Below are 14,964 nucleotides of genomic sequence, written 5' to 3'. Positions count from 1 at the left end.
GTTAAAGACAAGTTAACTTCAGGCCTCCGTGACGTTGCTGGAATTTTTAATGATACGCGCAGACATGCAACTATAGCCATGTTTGGTATGGACAAAAGTCATACTGCTGAAAACATTTTGTCTGACTTTAACACCAAGGTCTTTGAATGGCTGAAACCAAGAGGCCTTAAGATTGGTTTTGTTGCCACCGACAATGGCAGTAATGTAGTGAAGGCAATGAGAGAAGGACATTATTTCAGGGTACCCTGTTTGGCACACTGCATTAACTTAGTCGTGCAAGACTTTCTGAAAACTGAAGCCAAAGTCAGCAACATACTGATCATCTGCAGAAGAATATGCACGCACTTTAACCATTCTTTTAAAGGACGGAAGCTGCTACGGGTCATTCAGCGTGAGCATAACTTGACAGTCAAAGCACTGATCCAGGAGGTCCCAACACGTTGGAACTCAACTTATTTCATGCTTGAGCGTCTCTTTGAGCAGTACATCCCACTGAATGCTTATGTCATGTCAAGAAGATTAGGGGATCCTACTGTTAATCTTAAAGCCCTGACCATTGAGATGTGGCAGTGGGACCTCATTAAATGCATCACAGAAATGCTACTACCCTTTGAGGTCTTCACACGTGCAGTTAGCAGGGAGGACTGTACTATGGGCCAAGCCATCCCATTGTTGTACATGCTTGAGCAACAGGTGAAGGAGGTCTGTCAAACATACGAAGGTGACGAACAAAAAGTTGATGCATATACCTTGGCCAAGGGCTTAACCAACCGCTTGTCTATAAACGCAAGGCTCAACAATATTGTGTCAGGTGAACATTACATAACTGCAACAACCTTGGATCCACGGTACAAATTATTTTTCAGCAGTAGCACAGTAATTCCTTTTTCAGATGAGGATGTTGACAAGTACAGAACTTCCATAGCTGCGGAAGCTAATGAGTTAGAAACTGAACGGCTGTTACTTAAAGGCCTGCCACTGCCAGCCCAGGTCAGTCCAAGTACTCCTGACGCAAGTTCTTCACAGCATGAGAGCAGTGCGTCTGCTTTCCAGCAGGCACCAACAGTACCAAAAGCAGCACCTACACGATCTGATTCAGCAGACCCAACCAAAAGCATAACTGCTTTTTTTCTACAGAAAGGGATGGGTAAGTCCGTTGCTGTTGCAAAGGGAAAAGAGGACCAGCAAAGCCGAGCCCCAATGAACACTGAGCGGATGGTTCAGGCCTATCTGGATGACACAACAGAGGTGTTCATGGAGCAAAGCCCATTGGTCTATTGGTATGAAAGAAGGAGACAGTGGCCAGTGCTGAGCAGGCTGGCGATAAAGTATCTGGCTTGTCCTGTAGCCAGTGTCTCTTCTGAGCGGGTTTTCAGTGCTGCTGGTGCCATTGTTTAAGAAACAACGGAGTTTGGTCCTGGGTCTAAAGGGCAGCTGGACCTAATATAACTAGTAAACAAAGAAATGGCTGGCCCTTACAATACTTTTTCTCTCAAATTGGTGAGAAAACAAACAATGAAAAATCTTCTGTTTGTTGGGGTTACTTTATTTAAACCCATTTTAGATTTTGAATCATTTTTATCTATTTTTTCATGAGCAAGAAAAACACTTTACACAAAAACATTTACAATATTTACAACTATCATACAACTCACATATATACAAATATTCAAATAAATCCACATTTATATACAAACTTCGTTTACATGAAAACAATGGCAATTGTATAACCACAAATAATTATTCTTTGTGAAAAAACTCAAACCACTGTAATGCCCAAAAAGGTCAAAGAACAAGCAAGGCAACACAAAATTAGATTATACTCTTTTCAATTAGTTTAAAATGATCATTAATCAACTCAAGGAGTACTGAATTGTGGTGCCTATTTGCCGTCTGCCGACGCGTTTCGAATCTGGAAAAAATTCACAGATTCTCCTCAGGGCTCTGTCAATGTAGTAATCTATGAAAAATAAAGGAAGTTCGTTTTAATGGCTACAAATTACACTTTAGGATCCCCTGTATTAGCTAGAAGTCACTATTTAGATTACCTTCACAGTCGTGTGGCAAGGTCCCGCCCTTCGATAAGTTCAGGTAAAGGTGGGGGCCATGGGCTTTTGATTTTTGCAGAAATTTCTGTGTGTAGGAAAAATGCGTGATGGTTACTAGACCATCGACTAAAGTACAGTTCAAGTGTCTCTAGAACCAAGGCTTAACATGTCATACCTTTAAACGTTGTAGCAACAACGCTACCGGTGTTTGCACCCTGCAGTTATCCTGCTCGCGGAGCGATGCCGATAGATCTGTAACGCACAAATATACATTGTGCTTACTACTCATTGGATACAGGTTTTACGTTAGGCATTTTAACATTTGAATTATAAATTCTACCGTGGGACGGGGCATACCTGTGGGGCGAGCGAAGTTTTATTCACTGGTCACATTCTCGTTAGTTAGAATCCCAACGCTGCCGTGGTCTTTACTGTGCGGGGAGCAAGCTGTAGGCTCTTCAGCGGCGTTTAGAGGGGCGTATTACAGTCGCGCTGAATTAAAAAGATGAAATTAAGAGGAATGATTAAATTACGGGAAATCATTTAATGCGGCATGTTGTTTGCCATTAGCTCGAGCCTTCGTTTCACTCACCTCACTCTCGGATGGGTGGACCAGGAAATGCGAACTCATTGGTGGAGAAGCTACCATGTGAGCTCCTACTTCACAATAGACCTACCGCTCGGCATTGTGGTTCTTGTAGTTATTTGATAATGGGGCGCTTAAAGGCGAGAAATCTCAGATAAAGAATTCAACCCAGTTTGGGTGCTGTTAAATTTTAATATCAAATAGGCCTCTTTCCTTAGTAATATTTGTTCAGTGTTTACACCAGATTTGGATTGATTGAACAGAACCGTCCATTGGAACTCATTCTCCCCATGTTTATTGTCAAGGAAATGTTGGACCAAGGGCGCGGTGAGGACTTTATTTTTAAGGCGTGACCTATGTTGTGTCATGCGTGTGTTTACTTGTTGATTAGTCTTGCCAATATAGATTTTTTGGCAAGGACAAATTATAGCGTAAACAACATTCTTTGTCTTGCAATTGGTAAAACCTAAGTGGGTCCACGTCATGTTAGTATGTTGGAAGATTTTGCCCTCAATTGTTGTGTCACATGCGATACAGTTTCCGCACCTGTGGTGTCCCTCTATCGGTTTGAGGTGCCATTGGGACAATAAATCATTTTTGGGTTTAGTGGTTCGGATATCTGCACGAACTAGTTGCTGACCAATATTTTGGTTTTTCTTTAATGCAAATATCGGTCGGGGAAATGGTATTTCTAACTCCTCTAGCAAATGCCAGTGTTTCAACACCATTTGTCTTATTTTGTGGGTCTCTGCACAAAATGTCGTGACACAAACTAGGCTCTGAAGTTCACGTTTCATTTTTGTTTCAAAGAGACATTCTCTAGGTGTATATCGAGCCCTCTTGAAGGAATGTTTCAATAATTTTTTGGGGTACCCACGTTGAACCAATTCATCACAAAAGTTTCGCCCATGTTGTTCAAACTGTCCAATCTCTGAACAATTCCTCCTAATCCGGAGAAGTTGCCCATATGGCAAGTTCGCCCTCAGATTTCTAGGGTGCGAACTATTGTAATGAAGGATGGTGTTTTTGTCCGTTGCCTTCTTGAATAACGATGAATTTAGGCTACCACCTGCGTTTCTTATTTCCACATCAAGGAAGGTCATTTTTTCATTACTTGAGTCCAGTGAAAATTGTATGTCATGGTGTCTTGTGTTTAGCCACTGGTGAAAGTCACTCAACTCGGAGTGGCTCCCCTGCCACAGGAGCCACACGTCGTCGATATAACGATACCAGTGTACTATATGATGTTTGAAAGGGTTATTTTCTTCAACAAATTTTTTCTCATATTCGGCCATATATAATACGGCCATCTTGGGAGCATAAGGGCATCCCATCGCGGTGCCCTTAATTTGCATAAAGTAGTCCTCATTGAAGCGGAAGTAATTCTTTTTCAACGTGATTTCAGCCAGTCTCAGTATAAAGGATGTGGGCACTCTATGGGGTCTTTCTCTAGAGTCAAGATAGATTCCAATGACTTCTAGTGCTTCGTCCTGTGGGATCTGCGTATACAATGACGTCACATCCATAGTGACCATTAGTTGTGAAGTTTCGTCAAATAAAACACCTTCCACTTTCGTTAAAAAATCAGTGGTGTCCCGTAGGTAAGCTTTTACTTTTGACACAAAGGGTTTTAGGAAAAAATCCACGTATTTGGACAGTGGCTCGAGACATGAATCACAACCCGAGACGATTGGTCGCCCCGGGGGTTCAGACAAGTTTTTATGGATCTATGCCACCGGAGTTCTGGGGAATTTTTTAATTACAAAGTCACTTTCTTTAGGACCCAAAAAACCACTGTCTGTGCCAGTCTGCACAATTTCTGAAATTAGAGACTGTATTTGTTGTAAAGGGTCTGTTGTCAATTTTCGATACCACTCTTGGTTATTTACCTGGGAGAACCCTTCTGCTAGATATTTATCTCTTGGCCAGATAACAACGGCACCGCCCTTGTCGGCCTGCTTAATCACCAATGAGGGATCTTCCTTTAGATTTATTAGTGCTGTACGTTGTCCCTTGGTGATATTTGGTTTAACAAATTTCTGCTGACGTTCAAGTTTATTAGTAGATGACAACAAGATTTGTTCAAATGTGTATACCTGTTTGGGCATGTTTTGAGTGGGTACAAAAGTAGACTTATTTCTAAGACCCGTGGTCTCCATGTTGCTGATCAACGGTTGGTTAGCAAAGAAGGCTTTCAACCTGATCTTGCGACAGAATTCTATTGCTTCCAACTTGATCTTGGTAAAATCTATCTTTCTCGAGGGTACAAATTTGAGTCCTAAATTGAGGACTGACTCTTCGTCCTTTGTCAATGTTCGAGCGGATAGGTTGACTATGGTGGAGGGGCTCTTTACGATTTGTAAAAGTTTCTCCTGGTTCGCATTTCCCATGGTGCTTTGAATTTTACTTTTGACTGTTGGCCTTTCTCTAAAAAAGAATTTTGTTTTTCGTTATTACCTCCTCTAGAGTCAGAGCCTGATGACTCGGAAGACGAGGTCTCAGAAATTTTTTAAATCTGTTTCGCGATCTGCCTTGGAAATTTGTGAGGGCTCCTCGAGATTCCGGTTGAGAATAAAAATCGTCCTTAAGGAAGGGGTAAGCCCTTTCTAATGTGAAGGATTTTGAGTCCCTTTCATACTGGGCTGTCTTGTTGTTAATAGTATTGTCTTTAAAAGACTGTATCTCTTTGTCTATTTTCTCTAACAAAGCCTTAGAATCGAGAACCACCTGGCTGTCCCTGATCGCCGTAGTGAGTTCCTCAATTTCTTGTAACTCCTTAGCACATATTCTCTGAGCTGTTTCTATCGTATGGACCATTAAGTCCCTGCTGCACTTTGTATTTATGCAGCTGAAGCCCTTTTTATAGTCCGCATCATCAGTGAAGATGACAGGGACGTTTTTCACCTGAAGACCCCACGGGATGGTCCCACCCCTTAGGTGCTTCAGGAGAAAATGGCAATGTAATTCTGTGCGAATCTGTTTCTTGCGAAGTCTAGTTAATTTATCAGTTTCGTTTTGCTGTTGAGCTGAGGAGCTCAAGGTGACTTCAGAAAAGGGGGATGTGGCCAATAAGTTTTGAATATGGCTCTCAGAAAAAGAAAGAGTGTCCTTCTCGCCCATTACTTTGGAGGGACAAAGAAGTCTCTCCACGCCGCGAGTAGTAAACAACTTACAACATGGGAAATTCTAGTGCCCTTACAACTCTCGCGAGTGTGCACTCGCTCTAAAGTTTAAGAAACAACGGAGTTTGGTCCTGGGTCTAAAGGGCAGCTGGACCTAATATAACTAGTAAACAAAGAAATGGCTGGCCCTTACAATACTTTTTCTCTCAAATTGGTGAGAAAACAAACAATGAAAAATCTTCTGTTTGTTGGGGTTACTTTATTTAAACCCATTTTAGATTTTGAATCATTTTTATCTATTTTTTCATGAGCAAGAAAAACACTTTACACAAAAACATTTACAATATTTACAACTATCATACAACTCACATATATACAAATATTCAAATAAATCCACATTTATATACAAACTCCGTTTACATGAAAACAATGGCAATTGTATAACCACAAATAATTATTCTTTGTGAAAAAACTCAAACCACTGTAATGCCCAAAAAGGTCAAAGAACAAGCAAGGCAACACAAAATTAGATTATACTCCTTTCAATTAGTTTAAAATGATCATTAATCAACTCAAGGAGTAATGAATTGTGGTGACGACGTGTGGCTCCTGTGGCAGGGGAGCCACTCCGAGTTGAGTGACTTTCACCAGTGGCTAAACACAAGACACCATGACATACAATTTTCACTGGACTCAAGTAATGAAAAAATGACCTTCCTTGATGTGGAAATAAGAAACGCAGGTGGTAGCCTAAATTCATCGTTATTCAAGAAGGCAACGGACAAAAACACCATCCTTCATTACAATAGTTCGCACCCTAGAAATCTGAGGGCGAACTTGCCATATGGGCAACTTCTCCGGATTAGGAGGAATTGTTCAGAGATTGGACAGTTTGAACAACATGGGCGAAACTTTTGTGATGAATTGGTTCAACGTGGGTACCCAAAAAAATTATTGAAACATTCCTTCAAGAGGGCTCGATATACACCTAGAGAATGTCTCTTTGAAACAAAAATGAAACGTGAACTTCAGAGCCTAGTTTGTGTCACGACATTTTGTGCAGAGACCCACAAAATAAGACAAATGGTGTTGAAACACTGGCATTTGCTAGAGGAGTTAGAAATACCATTTCCCCGACCGATATTTGCATTAAAGAAAAACCAAAATATTGGTCAGCAACTAGTTTGTGCAGATATCCGAACCACTAAACCCAAAAATGATTTATTGTCCCAATGGCACCTCAAACCGATAGAGGGACACCACAGGTGCGGAAACTGTATTGCATGTGACACAACAATTGAGGGCAAAATCTTCCAACATACTAACATGACGTGGACCCACTTAGGTTTTACCAATTGCAAGACAAAGAATGTTGTTTACGCTATAATTTGTCCTTGCCAAAAAATCTATATTGGCAAGACTAATCAACAAGTAAACACACGCATGACACAACATAGGTCACGCATTAAAAATAAAGTCCTCACCGCGCCCTTGGTCCAACATTTCCTTGACAATAAACATGGGGAGAATGAGTTCCAATGGACGGTTCTGTTCAATCAATCCAAATCTGGTGTAAACACTGAACAAATATTACTAAGGAAAGAGGCCTATTTGATATTAAAATTTAACAGCAACCAAACTGGGTTGAATTCTTTATCTGAGATTTCTCGCCTTTAAGCGCCCCATTATGAAATAACTACAAGAACCACAATGCCGAGCGGTAGGTCTACTGTGAAGTAGGAGCTCACATGGTAGCTTCTCCACCAATGAGTTCGCATTTCCTGGTCCACCCATCCGAGAGTGAGGTGAGTGAAACGAAGGCTCGAGCTAATGGCAAACAACATGCCGCATTAAATGATTTCCCGTAATTTAATCATTCCTCTTAATTTCATCTTTTTAATTCAGCGCGACTGTAATACGCCCCTCTAAACGCCGCTGAAGAGCCTACAGCTTGCTCCCCGCACAGTAAAGACCACGGCAGCGTTGGGATTCTAACTAACGAGAATGTGACCAGTGAATAAAACTTCGCTCGCCCCACAGGTATGCCCCGTCCCACGGTAGAATTTATAATTCAAATGTTAAAATGCCTAACGTAAAACCTGTATCCAATGAGTAGTAAGCACAATGTATATTTGTGCGTTACAGATCTATCGGCATCGCTCCGCGAGCAGGATAACTGCAGGGTGCAAACACCGGTAGCGTTGTTGCTACAACGTTTAAAGGTATGACATGTTAAGCCTTGGTTCTAGAGACACTTGAACTGTACTTTAGTCGATGGTCTAGTAACCATCACGCATTTTTCCTACACACAGAAATTTCTGCAAAAATCAAAAGCCCATGGCCCCCACCTTTACCTGAACTTATCGAAGGGTGGGACCTTGCCACACGACTGTGAAGGTAATCTAAATAGTGACTTCTAGCTAATACAGGGGATCCTAAAGTGTAATTTGTAGCCATTAAAACGAACTTCCTTTATTTTTCATAGATTACTACATTGACAGAGCCCTGAGGAGAATCTGTGAATTTTTTCCAGATTCGAAACGCGTCGGCAGACGGCAAATAGGCACCACAATTCATTACTCCTTGAGTTGATTAATGATCATTTTAAACTAATTGAAAAGAGTATAATCTAATTTTGTGTTGCCTTGCTTGTTCTTTGACCTTTTTGGGCATTACAGTGGTTTGAGTTTTTTCACAAAGAATAATTATTTGTGGTTATACAATTGCCATTGTTTTCATGTAAACGAAGTTTGTATATAAATGTGGATTTATTTGAATATTTGTATATATGTGAGTTGTATGATAGTTGTAAATATTGTAAATGTTTTTGTGTAAAGTGTTTTTCTTGCTCATGAAAAAATAGATAAAAATGATTCAAAATCTAAAATGGGTTTAAATAAAGTAACCCCAACAAACAGAAGATTTTTCATTGTTTGTTTTCTCACCAATTTGAGAGAAAAAGTATTGTAAGGGCCAGCCATTTCTTTGTTTGCTGGTGCCATTGTGACATCGAAAAGGACTAGTCTCTCCCCCAAAAGCGTGGAGAGGCTGACAATGATAAAAATGAATCAACGCTTCATACCACCAGACTATCAAGTACGTGAATCAGAGCAGGATGAAGAAAGCGAGTCCGAAGACCTCCTCACTACTGGGTTACATGACCTACTTCTGTCCGAACGCACAGAGTTTGAGGACGAGCTCCTCTTCCCTGACAACTAGGCTTTTAAATTGTTACTTTCTCCCTTCCTTTATTTGTGTTATTTTCTTATTAACAATGGCTTTCTGGTGCTAAACTGCAAATAAAAACCACAACCAAATCCATCCCCACAACTGATTCTTTTTATGTACCTACTGGAGTTGCACGACTGTGCATTTATTTTCACTGTATCTTTTTATTTACCTACTGGAGTTGCACGCCTGTGCATTTGTTGACTGCAGCACTCCTCAGAGTCTTGCTCCATCTTCTTGCCTCCCACTCAAGTCAATACAATTCCATCTTGCCAGTCATACATTGGATGTTGTATGTAGATGGAGTATAGTACAATAATGTAGCCTCTAACAGTCCCTCCATAACAAGTGAACCGTACAGTCGTGACTACAGCCCTCCTCTATATCATTTGAAATCTGCAACTCATCACTGTCTTACACTTAAGGCTACCACCTCTGTCTGCAGGCATTCATAGACGACTCTTCAGTGTCAATACTTGAGCAGGCATCCACAACTGAAGTCAACTTGTTGTGACTCGTCATTATTTTTAAAAGGCTCGGCAGCATCTGTGATCAATCATCTGATAGTGAAAGACAAGAGCAAGACAGGTATATTAAATGAATGATGCAATGCTACTGGCAGGGTCTGTCTACTACTACTATCACAGAAGTTCAGAACAACATATTCTTATCCATTGTCTTGGGAAACAAATGCAGCCCACTTCATCATCAGCAATCACAGGTAAGATAAGTTTGCTGTGAGGTATAACGCAAGACAGACTGGTAGTTCTTCTAATATTACAAATATAACTCGGTGAGGGTTTACCGCATCTATCTGTCTGCATGTTAAAGAATTGGCCAAGATATTTTTTAATTCGAAAGCACTGTCCCCTGACCTGCATGGCCAATTAAACGTTGTGATGTTGCACAACGTACATTATTTGGTGAAACAGTCCCCCCTCCACCCCCCCAACAAACACAAATGAACTTCAAATGTTTTCTTTTGAAAATAACTTTGTCTCATTTTTATTTTAACATAACATAAAGAAAGATGATAGAAAAATAAAATATATATCAAATCTTACCCCACAGCTGTCCCTACCCTCCCCTAACCCCAACCAAATTTCAAAGTTAAATCTAAACCCCAACACCCAAATCCCACCCACCAACAAAAGTCTTTAAAAAGGGGCAAACAACAGGGTCCATATCAAAGCCGGCGGGCTTTCAGGTGTTTGTCCACCATGATCTTGACACGCTCCTCTATTCCTTCCTCAAGCTTCTTCCGCTCCTCCTCCAGCCTCGCTACCCGGCGGCGAATCTTTGCTTGAAATTCCCGGCACCTACATTTGCACGCATGTTCTGGGGGGGCCGCCGATGATGTAACAATTCGGCGGCGGGCGGCTGCCTGACCACGGCGGCGTAGTCCTGCAGGCTTGGGGGCCGGGGCATTGGAAGAGGCAGCAGCTGCTGCCGCCGCCTCCTCCTCCTCCTCCTCGGCCTGATCCACCAGCCGGCGGTAGGCCTCTACGATGGCCTGCAGTTTCCGCTGCCGGGCCCGGACTGCCAACTCCTTCCTCGTTGGTTTTGAAGGAGCAACTATAAAGAAAGAAACAGAATTGTTGTAATCCAAAATCCCCGCAAATCAAGAACACAACATTGATTCAACACATAGTGGCACAGTAGCACTAGCAAGCAAGCTGAGTACAAAAAATTGTGTTGCATCTATCTGGAACATTCTACGGCCTATATAATTAATTTGTTGGACTTTTTGGCACGGCATTATGCCTGCCCTAGTAGCATGGGTGTACTTCAACGGTCACACACATTAGAACGAACACCTGTCTTTTTCATATCTTGTTTTATATTATACACTCCGATTCCGGGAAGGCGGGAACAGTCTCAAACTAACATTAATTAACAGGGGGCAGCTAGTAGTACATGTCTATTAGAGACTATCATTCTTTATATCGCGCAACAAACCTTATTTGGTTTGTGTTTCACCAGCAACGACACATGCATCCAGTCGTCCCCTCCTTCCCTTGCCTTTGGGTTTGACCAAAACACCGCTGCTGCTGAGACTCTCCACTAACCACCGATATTGGGTGTGTCTCCCAACCACGCTGGCAGCTGTGTTTTCCCCTTTCCATGCTTCAACAACAACCCATGCATCCGACTGCTATCAGCCACCTGCATTACTGTAGTGGTAATGCTAAGCATGGTAATGACAAGTAAAGGTAACATCATATATTGTCCAGTAGAGTACAGTGAGGAAGTTTTCCCCTCCCACCAAGTAATGCGGATCACTATTGAATGTAACTTACCATCGCCCACCGCTGTTGGCTCCCCCCGCTGGTGCTGGTGTAGGTGCCTCTGGTCCTCCTGTCCCCGCCGGGATCCCTGACGCTGCGCCGCTGTCCCCGTCGGCACTGGTGGATGGTACGGGTTCTGCGCCTATAAAAATAAGTACACTTTTTAGATGGATGCACAGCCCCCATTGTACTTGTTCACCAAGAATGGAGTTCTTCAAAACAGTTAAGTACAACGTACGTAATCAGTAGGAGTCCACATTGCATAGTACAGCAGAGTCACTACACATATTAGCATTCATTGTTATGGTATGGTACCCAAGCTCATCTCATCTGTACTGCTACTCTAGTCCTTGGAAATTTGAAGTGAACTATGTAACCTTTGTACATCAATGTATCCAGTTTTGCGCATGCTACCTCGCAGCTTGGTGCGCAGTACGAGAAGACGCCTTTGAGGCAACATGATTGTTCAATGCATACACCTGAAGAGGTTGGAAAATAAAAGGGCCCGTATTTAAGTTTTCTATGTGGATTGTGGAATAGAGTTTGCTTACAGGTTACAACTTCTTTTTAGCATGGCTGCATAAAACTGGCCTAAATGTATTTCATACTGTCTAACGTGCACCACTTTTGTCATTAATTTTCGGCAGATGAGAAGATTTCCTTCTACGAAGCTGACATTTCCAGAGCTTACCAAAAAGAGGCATATGTAACCAGTATACGTTCAATGGTGAGGGGTCTCCGACATTTCCCACATTTCCCTATCGTGCACTAGTAGCTGTACAAATGTTGATTACTTTATTCTGCCTTTTTTAACTCTGGATTTTTTCTGGTGGGCCCCTCGACGTATTTAACGGAACAACTTAAAAACATTGATGTTACTTACTTACTTCTAACAAAATAAAGCTTTTGAAGTACCACTTTGACTCTGAAGTTTATTTTCAGTGTCTGTTGTCTTGTAGACTCACACGAGTGAGTGAGCAAAAGGGGGTTTCTTAGGTAATGGTTTGTGTAATAAAAGCATTGGGCATCTTGGTATTGGGGTTCAGGAGTGTGATAATTGAATAATTGACCAATGACTGAGCCCATATAGGTTGTCGTTCAGTGAATTGTGGGTTCCTCAGAGTTCTGTGACTGAGGTGTAAGTAAGGTCCAACCTGCCTATCAGCACCAACATCAAATTTTCTGGTGCATACATAGTTATGTAATATGTATATGACTCCATAGAAGATAGAATACCCACAAGACTAGTAGTGGTATACTAACGTTTACAAAATACTAGACAAACATCTGGATGCTTACTTGGTTGGTGTCAATTGCCAAAGCAGAGACATTACAGAGGAAAAAACATAAGACAGGAGTGGACCCTGTGCCTACAGCTATTCGAATTTTTTTTATCACATATTTATTGAAAAGATTAATACCTTTACTAAAGAGTCAAAATTTCATTAGGAAGTAAATGTAATTAATCGGTTGAAAAAAAAAACTCTGTTACAAAGTTAGGGAAATATCATTGTTCCAAAAGAAAGCACTGTTGGACTTACTGGGGACAGCAGCAGGATCCTCAGTAGAGGAGCTCTGTGCCTGTGGTGGTTCACCCGCCGACTCGGTCCCTGCATTCTGCTTGCCCCTGGGTTCTGTGGTTCATGTACGAAATAATAAACAAAAAGAAAAACATTGAGTGCTGTCAAACATAGACATAATTTCAAAAAACACTGCTAGAACATTAAAAGAAACAAACATTGATCTACCAAATGACTACTGCCTTGCAGGATTCACTGACTACTGTATACTTGTAGAAAACAAATCACATGTTCCATAAACATTCGGATTGCAGATTAATAAGTAACACAGAGGCAGTAACACCTGAACAACACCATCGATTCAAGAGATTCAAGAATGGGGTAATCAATTATCTGTGAGTAGTCATTTCTTTTTCATTTTTGCCAGTAAAATGCATAGATCACAAGGAGGAGACATGCAGAAATTTTGTGCATACACGAAATTGTACGTTCGTTGCATCATATTTGGTTCTGCTACTGACTGAATGCTACTGCTGCCAAGCCTACCACTCATTAAACAAACTACATCAGTTCTATGGAGGGCTGAGGCAGGGGTGGCTCTAGGCTCATGGTGGTCCTCCTGGGCAGGGAGCGTAGGTAGGGGGCCCCGGAAGAGGAGGTCGGGGCGGAGGACGGAGGACAGTGAAGAGGGGGAGTCAGTCAGGGTGTTTGGAAGTGGAACAGAGCCGGAGGCAACAAATCCGTGCCAGGGGCCGCCACGCAAATATGTATCCATCCTCAGAGGATTATTAAATTAAGGATATATATTGGTGCGGTGGCCCCTGAAGTTTGGTGGCCCTGTGCAGTTGCACAGCTTGCACATGCCTAGAGCCGGCCCTGGCTGAGGTAAGAAGAACAAAGTAACTCATTGCCAGAGGAGGATTCATGCAGAAGAGAAGGCCATGAAAAAAGTGCTACAATATGCAAACTACGTACAATTATCCATCCACCGCTATTTCACTGACGGACAAAGGAAGGACAAGACTCTATTAATAGAATTAACTAACTTCAGTTCTCTACAATAAAGAAAATCTCACATCAATAAACAGCAACAGCTAGCGCCAAGTTGAAACAACACGCAAGAGTCAGTGAAGAAGAGCAGTGTCATACAATTACAGTAGATATAACGGAATACATCGGAAATGTAACTAGGAGCAACAGTCATCGCGTTACTTATTCAGCCAATATTTACAAAGATACCATAACAATATTTATACTACTATATATATAAATATAAATATAAAACTATATATATATATATATATATATATATACACACACACTTTTTTTTTGGGGCAGCCACTCACCAAGACCCACAACCTCGACACCAAGCAGGTCCAACAGGTCCTGCTCCCGGTCCAAAATGTCGGCCCAGCGGTGGGACAGCTGATGGTGGGTACGCCGGATACCGGAGCAGCGGAAGACTGCCCAGCGCACCTTCGCCCACCGCCGGAGACGCTCTTCAATACGCCGGTAGCCAGAGCCGGGCCTGCCGCCTGCTGCCAAGGTCAAGGGGAGGTGGCGCTGGATAAAAAAGACCAGGGCAGCCACCTCCTCCTCCCCAAAAAGTTGGCGGGGCGTCACTCCTGTGGGGCGCATTCTGCCGCAAGGCAGCCGCGTTTTTTTGGGCACAGCCGCCTTGCCCTTTGAGCCGCCCATGCTGCTGGCACCCTTCACCATGGTTCTGGGTGGAGGGGAGAAGAAAAGTTGAAGAGAAAAAGGTAGGGGAAGGAAGAAGCAAGGTAAAAGAAGGAAGTAATATAAAACAAGAGAAAAGTTGCTAAAAAGTTGTAAAAGTAGAAATAAAATGAAAAATATAAACCTAGGCACAGAGAGAGATAGGTAAGAACTAAAGAAAGTTTGAAAAAGTGAGTGAAAAGACCAGGATGGAAGAGATAAGAGTTAGATGCAAAAGTAGGCCCAAAACCATAGCCAGAGTGTGAATCCAAGATGGCTCCGCCCGTCGCGACCGCCTGGGTAGGTTCGCGCGATATTTGATGCGATCACGCACTTTTGTAGTGCGAACGAGAAGATGAGTTCCCGAACATGTCTTACACAACGCGAACACGTTACTTGTGACCCGGAACAGGAAATAAGGGAACGCAAGCGGGCGGGACAAACCTCTTGAGTAAC

This window comes from Lissotriton helveticus, chromosome 1_1 (genome assembly GCF_964261635.1).
Source record: "Lissotriton helveticus chromosome 1_1, aLisHel1.1, whole genome shotgun sequence".
Classification (NCBI taxonomy): domain Eukaryota; kingdom Metazoa; phylum Chordata; class Amphibia; order Caudata; family Salamandridae; genus Lissotriton; species Lissotriton helveticus.
The sequence above is the reverse complement of the archived record's forward strand: the minus strand, read 5'-3'. Positions refer to the sequence as shown.